We start from the raw sequence: 9,992 nt of genomic DNA, 5'->3' as shown, positions 1-9,992 counted from the left end.
CTATCTATCTATCTATCTATCTATCTATCTATCTATCTATCTATCTATCTATCTATCTACCTAATTTTTTTGTCATTTCCTAAAAAAATACAAGATTAGGAATATAATTAATATCGCCTGGTGTTGTACATAGAATTGATGGTTTAACATGTTATATCCATGCATGCAAATTTTTAACATTCATTATACTCAGACTCACTCTTTTGATACCCTTTGCCCTTCATCACACTTCTCAGTTCAGTGCTGTGGACACAGAGGATTCCACTTAGACTCTGTAGTTTCTCGACTATATGTTATTGTATCCTACATGAATCAAGAGGATCTTGATTACATTGTGGCAGGGGTGTGATCTGCATCTCTGCACTTCTTCTGCAGAAGAGGGGTGTAGGTTTGGGGCCAGTACTAGGGAGCCCGGGAGGGCAGCTGGGACTGGTTTTCTAATCATGCTCTCCCTGCTTTAGTAGCCCGCTGAGAATGGATGAGGGAAAGAACTGAGCTGGAGGCATGGCAATTGAAAAGTCAGAAAGGACAAGAGTGTAAATTGTTGTTGGACTAAAGGAACACTTACACTGACCACAATGGTGAATGTGTGTGCATCAGGTACTTGTTACAGTGGTGTCGAAACCCGGACAGCCCCAGCCCAGTTGCTGATTGAGCTAGGGATGCACCAAGAACACGTGGTGGTGCATTGTGCACAGTTAAAAAAGCTGCAGCATCAGACCAAGCACCAGACACAGGTGCTAGAGTAGCTGTTTGCTTGCTCTGGAACCTCTTTGGCACTGCCGCTACTCTCCTCGGCACTGACGGTGATGCTGTATCAGATCGGAGTGGATGATCCCAGGCATTCCTGGAAATACCCCAGGCCATGGTGGAGGCTGAAATTAAATATAGACATTGACTCAAGGCCAGTTTACCCTGCCCGGGATAGGGTTACCGGGGCCCCGCCCTGGAGCCAGGCCCGGGGAGGGTGCCCGAGTGCGAGCGTCTGGTGGCCGGGCCTTAGTCCATGGGGCCCGGCCGGGCACAGCCCGAAGAGGAGACATGGGCCCATCCTCCCGCAGGCCCACCACCCGCAGGAGGCGCCATAGGGGTCGGGTGCATTGTGTGCCGGGTGGCGGCCAGGAGCGGAGGCCCTGGCGTAGGGCTGCTCAATTAATCGAATTTTAATCACGATTACGATCTGGGCTTTCAACGATCATTAAAAATGACTGAGCCAATTATTGGCCCCTCCCTCATTTATCCGCGACACCTTAAAGGCCGGTCCGTGAAAATATTGTTGGGCATAAACCGTGGCGCAAAAAAGGGTGGAGACCGCTGATTAAGAGGACCCGAGGGAAGCTCGGAAAGCTAAGCAGAAGTTATTTGGAGAGGAGAGTGACTGCCGTTGGTTGAAAAGAGAGGTAAAAAAACTTCAGTGGTGTTGCACACTATTTTATATTATTTTTTAAAGTCATTATTCAATACGTTGTCATCGTTAACCCTTTAAAGCCGGTCAGAGCAGCATGCTCCGTTTTGTGTAACAATTTTTAAATCCCTGTAGAACCTGAACCGTGTAAGCTAGCGCAATAATTTCTTTTGCATATGAAACCGGAGGAGTTGTACTTACATCTTATGCCATCAGCTTGTCCTCGGTCACGGTTTCCTTCCACATAAAGCTTTGCAAAAATTGCATAAAAAGCGCTTGCAGGAACAAAAACATAATATTCCAGAAACACGCTTTGCCGATCCGATCAGCTGTTCGTAACACTTCCCACAGTGAAACAGACGTCAGCAGTGTTGCCAACTCCTCAGTAAGGAAAATCGCTATTGGTTGTCCTAAAAGTCGCTAGAAGTCGCTAAATGACGTCATCGCCAAATTTGCATAATTGGTCATGCTAATCTAATTGTAACCTATGTTGTTGGAGAGAGAAATAACATCGTGGAAGAGACATAAAGTGAGTAAAAAACGTCCTAAATGCATTTAGAATTTATTTAGAACTACAAATTAAATTTCTTTTAGCAATTATTGTTTTTTAATGTCACAATTCCAACCCTGCTCCTTTACCCGGGCTTGGACCGGCAAAAGTGACCCGAAATAGGCGCTCTGGTGGAGTTACTTTGTGTGTGTGTTTATAAGTAGTTTTAAACCTTGTGATCCACAAAACAGCATAAGAGTAAAAGAGTAAAAGAAGAACTGACTGCGTTACAGCACCCGCTGCTTGTTGAGAGTAAAAGCAATAAGGGCTTTCACGTCTTTTTTTTAGCGGGTCTGAAAACTTGCTAAATATAGCGACAAAGTTGGCAACACTGGAAGTCACGAACTATCGCATGTCCGCCATTTCCTGCCCGAAACCGGAAGTGACGTCATTTTCTCGGAAATGTAGTTTTTTACTTGTAGGCCTTAAATGCCTATACTGGTGTTTTTATAAGTCATGTTTGACTCTATACTTTTCTGAATAGTTTCTGTGATGCTTAGAACTCGAATTGCACTGCTGGAAATAGTTTATTTTGATGCACATGCTGTTTTCTTTGCAAATTTGCATCATAGGATTGTTTTTTCGTTTTTCCTGCAGTGTATAGAAATTGGTGTATCTCCAAAATAAAACTATGAAGACACTCAAAATAAATTTCCTGTGGTGAGAAACTATTTTTTGCAACTTTTTTGTATTTCAAGTTTTGAGGGATAAACCTCTTAAATTTCTCCAAGTAGAAATATATTTAAAAAAAACAAAAACGATTTTCAATTTTTTTGTAGTTTATTGTACTTTTTTGCAATTAATGTAATTACTATGGACTTAATGCATACATATTATTACAATATGGGCTATAACAGTTGTATTGATGTATAGCAACTTGAAATGCTCCCACAAATGGCACTACAACATGTAAAAAATATATATATATATATAAGCTCTGGCGGACTTGGTTCTATAGTAGGTCGTAAGGGTTAAATAAATATCGTCAAATAATCGAGATCTCAATTTCAGTGAAAATAATCGTGATTATCATTTTTGCCATAATCGAGCAGCCCTACCCTGGCGGACTGACCCCCGGCTGCCAAGACTGGCAATAGGGACATGGAATGTCACCTCTCTGGTGGGGAAGGAGCCTGAGTTGCGTGAGGTTGAGAGGTACCGGCTAGATATAGTCGGGCTCACCTCTACACATGGCTTGGGCTCTGGAACCAGTCTCCTGGAGAGGGGCTGGACTCTGTCTCAGTCTGGAGTTGCCCCTGGTGAGAGGCGGCGGGCTGGGGTGGGTATCCTAATATTCCCTCGGCTTGCTGCCGGTACGTTGGGGTTTTTCCCGGTGGACGAGAGGGTTTGTTCCCTGCGCCTTAGGGTCGGGGAACGGGTCCTGACTGTCATCTGCGCTTATGCGCCGAGTGGCAGTTCAGAGTACCCAGCCTTCTTAGAGTCCCTGGGGGGGGGGGGGGGGGGGGGGGGGGGGTGCTGGAGGGTGCTCCACCTGGAGACTCTGTTGTCCTGCTGGGAGACTTCAATGCTCACGTGGGTAACGACAGCGAGACCTGGAGGGGCGTGATTGGGAGGAACGGCCTCCCTGATCTGAACCCGAGCGGTGCTTTGTTATTGGACTTCTGTGCTAACCACAGTTTGGCCATAACGAACACCCTGTTCGAACATAAGAGTGTCCATAAGTGCACGTGGCACCAGGACGCTCTAGGCCATAGGTCGATGATCGATTTTGTAATCGTATCACCAGACCTGCGACCATATGTTCTGGACACTCGGGTGAAGAGAGGGGCTGAGCTGTCAACTGATCACCACCTGGTGGTGAGTTGGATCAGGTGGCGGGGGAGGACGCTGGACAGACCTGGTGCACCTAAACGCATAGTGAGGGTGTGCTGGGAACGTCTAGCAGAGGCCCCAGTCCGCGAGATCTTCAACGCACACCTCCGGCAGAGCTTCAACAGCATTCCGAGGGAGACTGGGGACATTGAGTCCGAATGGACCATGTTCAGCGTCTCCATTGCCGAAGCTGCTGCATTGAGCTGCGGCCGCAAGGTGGTTGGTGCCTGCCGCGGTGGTAATCCCCGAACCAAATGGTGGACACCAGAGGTGAAGGGAGCCACCAGGCTGAAGAAGGAGTCCTATCGGGCTTGGTTAGCCTGTGGGACTCCGGAGGCAGCCGACAGGTATCGACAGGCCAAGCGGAATGCGGCTCGGGCAGTGGCTGAAGCAAAAACTCGGGTGTGGGAGGAGTTCGGAGAGGCCATGGAAAAAGACTTTCGGACTGCCTCGAAGAGATTCTGGCAAACCGTCAGACGTCTCAGGAGGGGAAAGCGGTGCTCTACCTGCACTGTGTACAGTGCTGGTGGAGCGCTGCTGACGTCGACTGAGAAAATTGTCAGGCGGTGGAAGGAATACTTCGAGGACCTCCTTAATCCCACTGACACACCTTCCGAGGAGGAAGCAGAGTCTGGGGATGAGGGGAATGACCCGCCAATTTCCCGGAGCGAGGTCACTGAGGCAGTTAAACAACTCCTTGGTGGCAGAGCCCCTGGTGTTGATGAGGTCCGCCCCGAGTTCCTGAAGGCTCTGGACGTTGTAGGGCTGTCCTGGTTGACACGCCTCTGCAATGTTGCGTGGAGATCAGGGGCAGTATCTGTGGACTGGCAGACCGTGGTGGTGGTCCCCATCTTTAAGAAGGGGGACCGGAGGGTGTGTTCCAACTACAGGGGGATCACACTCCTCAGCCTCCCTGGGAAAGTCTATGCCAGGGTGCTGGAAAGGAGAGTTCATCCGTTAGTCGAACCTCGGATACAGGATACTCGGATACAATGCGGTTTTCGTCCTGGTCGCGGAACACTGGACCAGCTCTTTATCCTCTCCAGGATACTTGAGGGTGCATGGGAGTTTGCCCAACCAGTCTACATGTGTTTTGTGGAGTTGGAGAAGGCATTCGACCGTGTCCCTCGGGGTGTCCTGTGGGAGGTGTTGCGGGAATATGGGGTGTCTGGCCCATTGCTACGGGCCATTCGATCCCTATACAACCGTTGCAAGAGCTTGGTTCGCATTGCCGGCAATAAGTCGGACTCGTTCCCGGTGGGTGATGGGCTCCGCCAGGGCTGCCCTTTGTCTCCGGTTCTGTTCATAATTTTTATGGACAGGATTTCTAGGCGCAGCCAAGTGGCGGAGGGCTTTCGCTTTGGTGGCCTCAGAATCTCATCTCTGATTTTTGCAGATGATGTGGTTCTGTTGGCTTCATCGGGTGAGGGCCTCCAGCTCGCACTGGAACGGTTCGCAGCCGAGTGTGAAGCAGCGGGAATGAGGATCAGCACCTCCAAATCTGAGGCCATGGTTCTCAGCCGGAAAAGGGTGGAGTGCCCACTCCGGGTCGGGGATGAGTTCCTGCCCCAAGTGGAGGAGTTCAAGTATCTCGGGATCTTGTTCGTGAGTGATGGGAGAAGGGAGCCGGAGATCAATAGACGGATTGGGGCTGCAGCTGCAGTAATGCGGACGCTGCACCGGTCCGTCGTGGTGAAGAGGGAGCTGAGTGTAAAAGCGAAGCTCTCAATTTACCGGTCGATCTACGTCCCTACCCTCACCTATGGCCACGAGCTGTGGGTAGTGACCGAAAGAACGAGATCGCGGATACAAGCGGCAGAAATGAGCTTCCTCCGAAGGGTGGCTGGCCTCTCCCTTAGAGATAGGGTGAGAAGTTCGGCCATCCGGGAAGGGCTCAGAGTAGAGCAGCTGCTGCTCCACATCGAAAGGAGCCAGCTGAGGTGGTTCGGGCATCTGACAATGATGCCCCCTGGGCGCCTCCTGGGTGAGGTGTTCCAGGCATGTCCCACCGGGAGGAGGCCCCGGGGCAGACCCAGGACACGCTGGAGAGATTATATCTCTCAGCTGGCCTGGGAACGCCTTGGTATTCCCCCAGATAAGCTGGAGGAGGTGGCTGGGGAGAGGGAGGTCTGGGCCTCTTTGCTTAGGCTGCTTACGCCCCCACATCCAGGACTTCCTCGTCTCCACTGTAGGCATCCGCCCGGAGCAGCTGCTCCAGTATGAAAAGTCGGAGGATGTTCAGCCCGGTCCGCTGACGGATTCGCGGCCTGGCTTGTCTCCTTCCCCTTCCCGGAGAAAACGCCGTCGGCGTTCCCGAGCAGCGGAGCAGTTTTCATCCCTGGGTGAGAGTGACTGTGCGTCACACACTCAGCCCAAGTTTTCTGGACCCAAACTTCATGACTTATGCACTACTGTGAGTGGCTCTGTTTTCCCCGCCTTTGTGTTACCTGACTCGGATAATTCCGCTGCTTTTTGTTTGGACTCCAGAGACACTATACAGCGAGGCACCTCAGTGTCAGATCATTCACTGGTTGCTCTCGCTAGTAACCTTTGTGTTTTTGAGCCCTCTGATTCGGGAAATGCTCACAGTATTTTCTTTGATTTAGCTGATATGAATGTGTCACCTGTAGAGATAGTTGAACCTAAGACTGTTATTTCACACCAGACTCATCTACATACTGCTACCAGCATCGTAGCCCCGCAGGACTGTTTTACTCAGCCCTTAGACTCTAAGGTTTCCCAGTCTGAGCTCAGCCACACACCGTTAGCATCATTAGCTATAGATGTAACGGCGCATGCTGAGAAACACATACCCTCTGAAACTATGTATTCACTGCCTGCTAAGGTTAAAAGCCGCAGGGTTTCATCTGCTATACAGAGACTGGCAAAAGATTTTAGTTTGAGCACTGCAGAGCTGTTTGCACAGGTTAACTTTTCTGTTCCCCGGTCATGTCAGTTTAACTCTATGCGCCGTGCTTTTCGGCCAGGCTTCATGGACTCTGTGTGCACTACGTCTCGGACTACATCCTGTACGACTGTGTGTAGTGTTGTTTCACATCCAGCTTATCCAGACACTGCTTGTGTGAGTTCTCCTGTACCTGTGGCTGCTCCTAAACTCACTCTTTCTAAGACTAATAATTATGACATGGACAACTTAAGTACAGCAGAGTTGCTAGAACCAGCCCACCATAAGTCTCTGTTTACTGAAACTGTGTTTGGCTCCACTAACTTGGTTCACCCAGTGACTGTTACTGTTCCTGTGCTTCGCTCTCCGCTTCCAGTTCCTGTAACCAGGGCAGCGCGGGCCTGGCTTTCCCTTGCTCCCGTATCAGTTCCTCGGGAGAGGGTGGCTGAGGTCCAGCTGGTCCCTGCTTCTGTCCCCAGCCTGGCAGAGGCGCCGTTCATCCCGGCACCCGTACCTGCCCCTCGGGTGGGGTTGATGGACGCCCAGCCTATGCCTGCGCCAGTTCCAGTTCCCTGGGTGAGGTCTACTGTGACCCTGCCGACTCCTGCACCCGTCTCAGTCCCTCGGGTGGGAGCAGCAGAGGTCCAGCTAGCTCCTGCACCTACACCGGCCCCCAGGGTAAAGGCAGCCAGAGCCCAGCTCGTCCCTGCACCCGTATCTGTTTCTCGGGTGGGGATGACTGGTGTTCGGCCAGGCCCAGCACCCGTTCCTGTTCCTCGGAGGAGAGCAGCCAAGAGTCAGTCACCTGTTCAGTCACCAGTTCAACTACCTGCTGTCCCACCATCACTACAACCACAACTACAACTTGCACTTCAATCGATAGCACAGTCATCACCTCAGTTCATTGCTCAGCAACCCGTTCAGACACTGCCCACCTCAGCTGGAAGCTTTGGTGAGCTTTCTCCGCCAGCTGGGGACTGTGTGGTGCTGACACACTTTGGACAGACTGTTTGCCCTGCACAGCCCCAGCCGTTGCATCCTAAGCCGACTGCGTGCCCTGTGCCGCTACAGTTAGCGTCCGCTGAGCCAGAGGTCCCCGCACGTGCTGGCTCTGCATCCGCTTCCGCTGGGGGTTCAGGAGAACCTCTCCAGCCGTTCCTCGTTTCCGCTGGGGGTTCAGGAGAACCTCTCCAGCCTTTCCTTGTCTCCGCTGGTGGCTCTGGTCAGCCCGGCCAGCACCTCCTCGTCTCCGCTGGAGGGTCCGAGGGGCCCGTTCAGCCACCAGCTGTTCCACCAGCAGCCTCATCCACGCCAGCTGCGGCCGCCGTGTCTCCGCCCACGCAGTCTCCTGGTCCAGCTTCATCAGAGTCTGCATCCTCGCCCTCGCCTGGTCCGGCTCCGGCTTCATCCTCGCCTGGTCCGGCTCCGGCATCGCCCTCGCCTGGGCCGGCGCCTGCTTCAGCTTCGCCTGGTCCAGCGCCTGGTCCAGCACCTGCTTCAGCTTCGCCTGGTCCAGCGCCTGCTTCAGCTTCGCCTGGTCCAGCGCCTGCTTCAGCTTCGCCTGGTTCAGCGTCCGCCTCAGCTTCGCCTGGTCCAGCGTCCGCCTCAGCCTCGCCTGGTCCAGCGTCCGCCTCAGCCTCGCCTGGCTCACCTCCACTAGCTTCGTTTGGTCCAGCATCTGCTTCAGCCTCGTCTTCGCCTGGTCCAGCTCCAGCATCTGCTTCAGCGTCGCCTGGTCCGGCCCCCGCATCTGCTTCAGCGTCGCCTGGTCCGGCCCCCGCTTCGCCTGGTCCGGCCCCCGCTTCACCTGGTCCGGTACCCGCATCGCCTCCGGCTCCGTCGCCTATGGCTGCCACGCCACCGTCTGGTCCCGCCTCGTCTGGTTCGTCTGGTCCGTCTGGTCCTGCCTCGTCTGGTCCCGCCTCGTCTGGTTCGTCTGGTCCGTCTGGTCCTGCCTCGTCTGGTCTTGCCTCGACTGGTCCTGTGCCCACCGAGCCTCGGCCAGTACGCCTGACACTGGAGAGCTGCCGCTGCCTTCCGCGCGGCCGGCCCCCTGAACTGCTCTGTCGTCTCCTTCGCCGCTGCCGCTGCCTTCCGCGCGGCCGGCCCCCAGAACTGCTCCGTCGTCTCCTTCGCCGCTGCCTTCCGCGCGGCCGGACCCCTGAACTGCTCCGTCGTCTCCTTCGCCGCCACCGCCGTCTTCCACGCGGCCGGCCTCCGGACCCGCTCTACAGCCGCCGCAGTCTTCCACGCGGCCCGCCTCCGGACCCGCTCTGCTGCCACTGCCACTTTACACGTGGCCGGCCCCCGGAACAGCCGAACTGAACTGTTGCGCTGTCACCTCCCGGGTTGACCTTCTGACCTCTTTGGACATTTGCTTCCCTGTTTTGCCCTGTTTTGTGTATTTGTGGACTCAGTTTTGTTCTCGTGCTCCTTGTCTTTTGTTTGGTTTTGCGATTGGGTCCTCCTCCTGCCTGCCACACAGCGATCCATGACAATGCCATTCTCTTCTATACTTTGACTTTCCATTCTATAATATGACTTGTATGACATTCCATTTCATACATTAACATTCCATTCTACGGCATTCCATTTATACTATGACACTCCATTTTATACTATGGCATTCCATTATTTAGAATGACATTCCATTGCCTATTATACACTTCTATTCTAAAATATGACATTCCACCTTTTCCATTTTGTGTGTACTGAAAAGAAAAATACCAAACAAGGCAAGGTGAATAGTTTTTAAAATGAAATATAAAGATAAAATCAAAAGTAGGCAAAACTGGCAATCATGCCACGCACCCCAGAGGGTTGAACTGCAGGAATGTCTTAAAGATGTAAAGACCCGGATTACCTCTAATTTTCTGCGTCTAAATAAATCTTTATTTCTTACTATGCCATACCATTCCATTCGACACTATGGCATTCCATTTAATATGTGTGGGTGTGTCCTGCATCTCTATTGCCTTAGGTGCCATGCTTTTTGTACAGCTGACTCTACTCAGCTATTAATTAATACCTCTTTGTTTCGAGTTGTAACGCCTGAGAACATGTGAGGGAACTGTGGAGAAGTGAGTGTGTGTACAGATGTTTTGGACATATGAGTCTCCTGTTACTGCCTGTAAGTCATTTAACTTAGTAATTTAAATGTGGAAACAACTCCCCATACATTCCATGTGACAAACCTCAGTGTGCTCATGTTTACTAAAGGTGTATGTGTATGTGTATCTGTCTATCTTTTACGGTTGTGTATGTGACTGTGCTTTATATTGGTGTGTGTGTGTGTGTAT

Source organism: Rhamphochromis longiceps, linkage group LG23 (genome assembly GCF_057381845.1).
Source record: "Rhamphochromis longiceps isolate RC_006_pf linkage group LG23, R_longiceps_female_GT1.1, whole genome shotgun sequence".
Classification (NCBI taxonomy): domain Eukaryota; kingdom Metazoa; phylum Chordata; class Actinopteri; order Cichliformes; family Cichlidae; genus Rhamphochromis; species Rhamphochromis longiceps.
Note: the sequence above shows the minus strand (reverse complement) of the source record.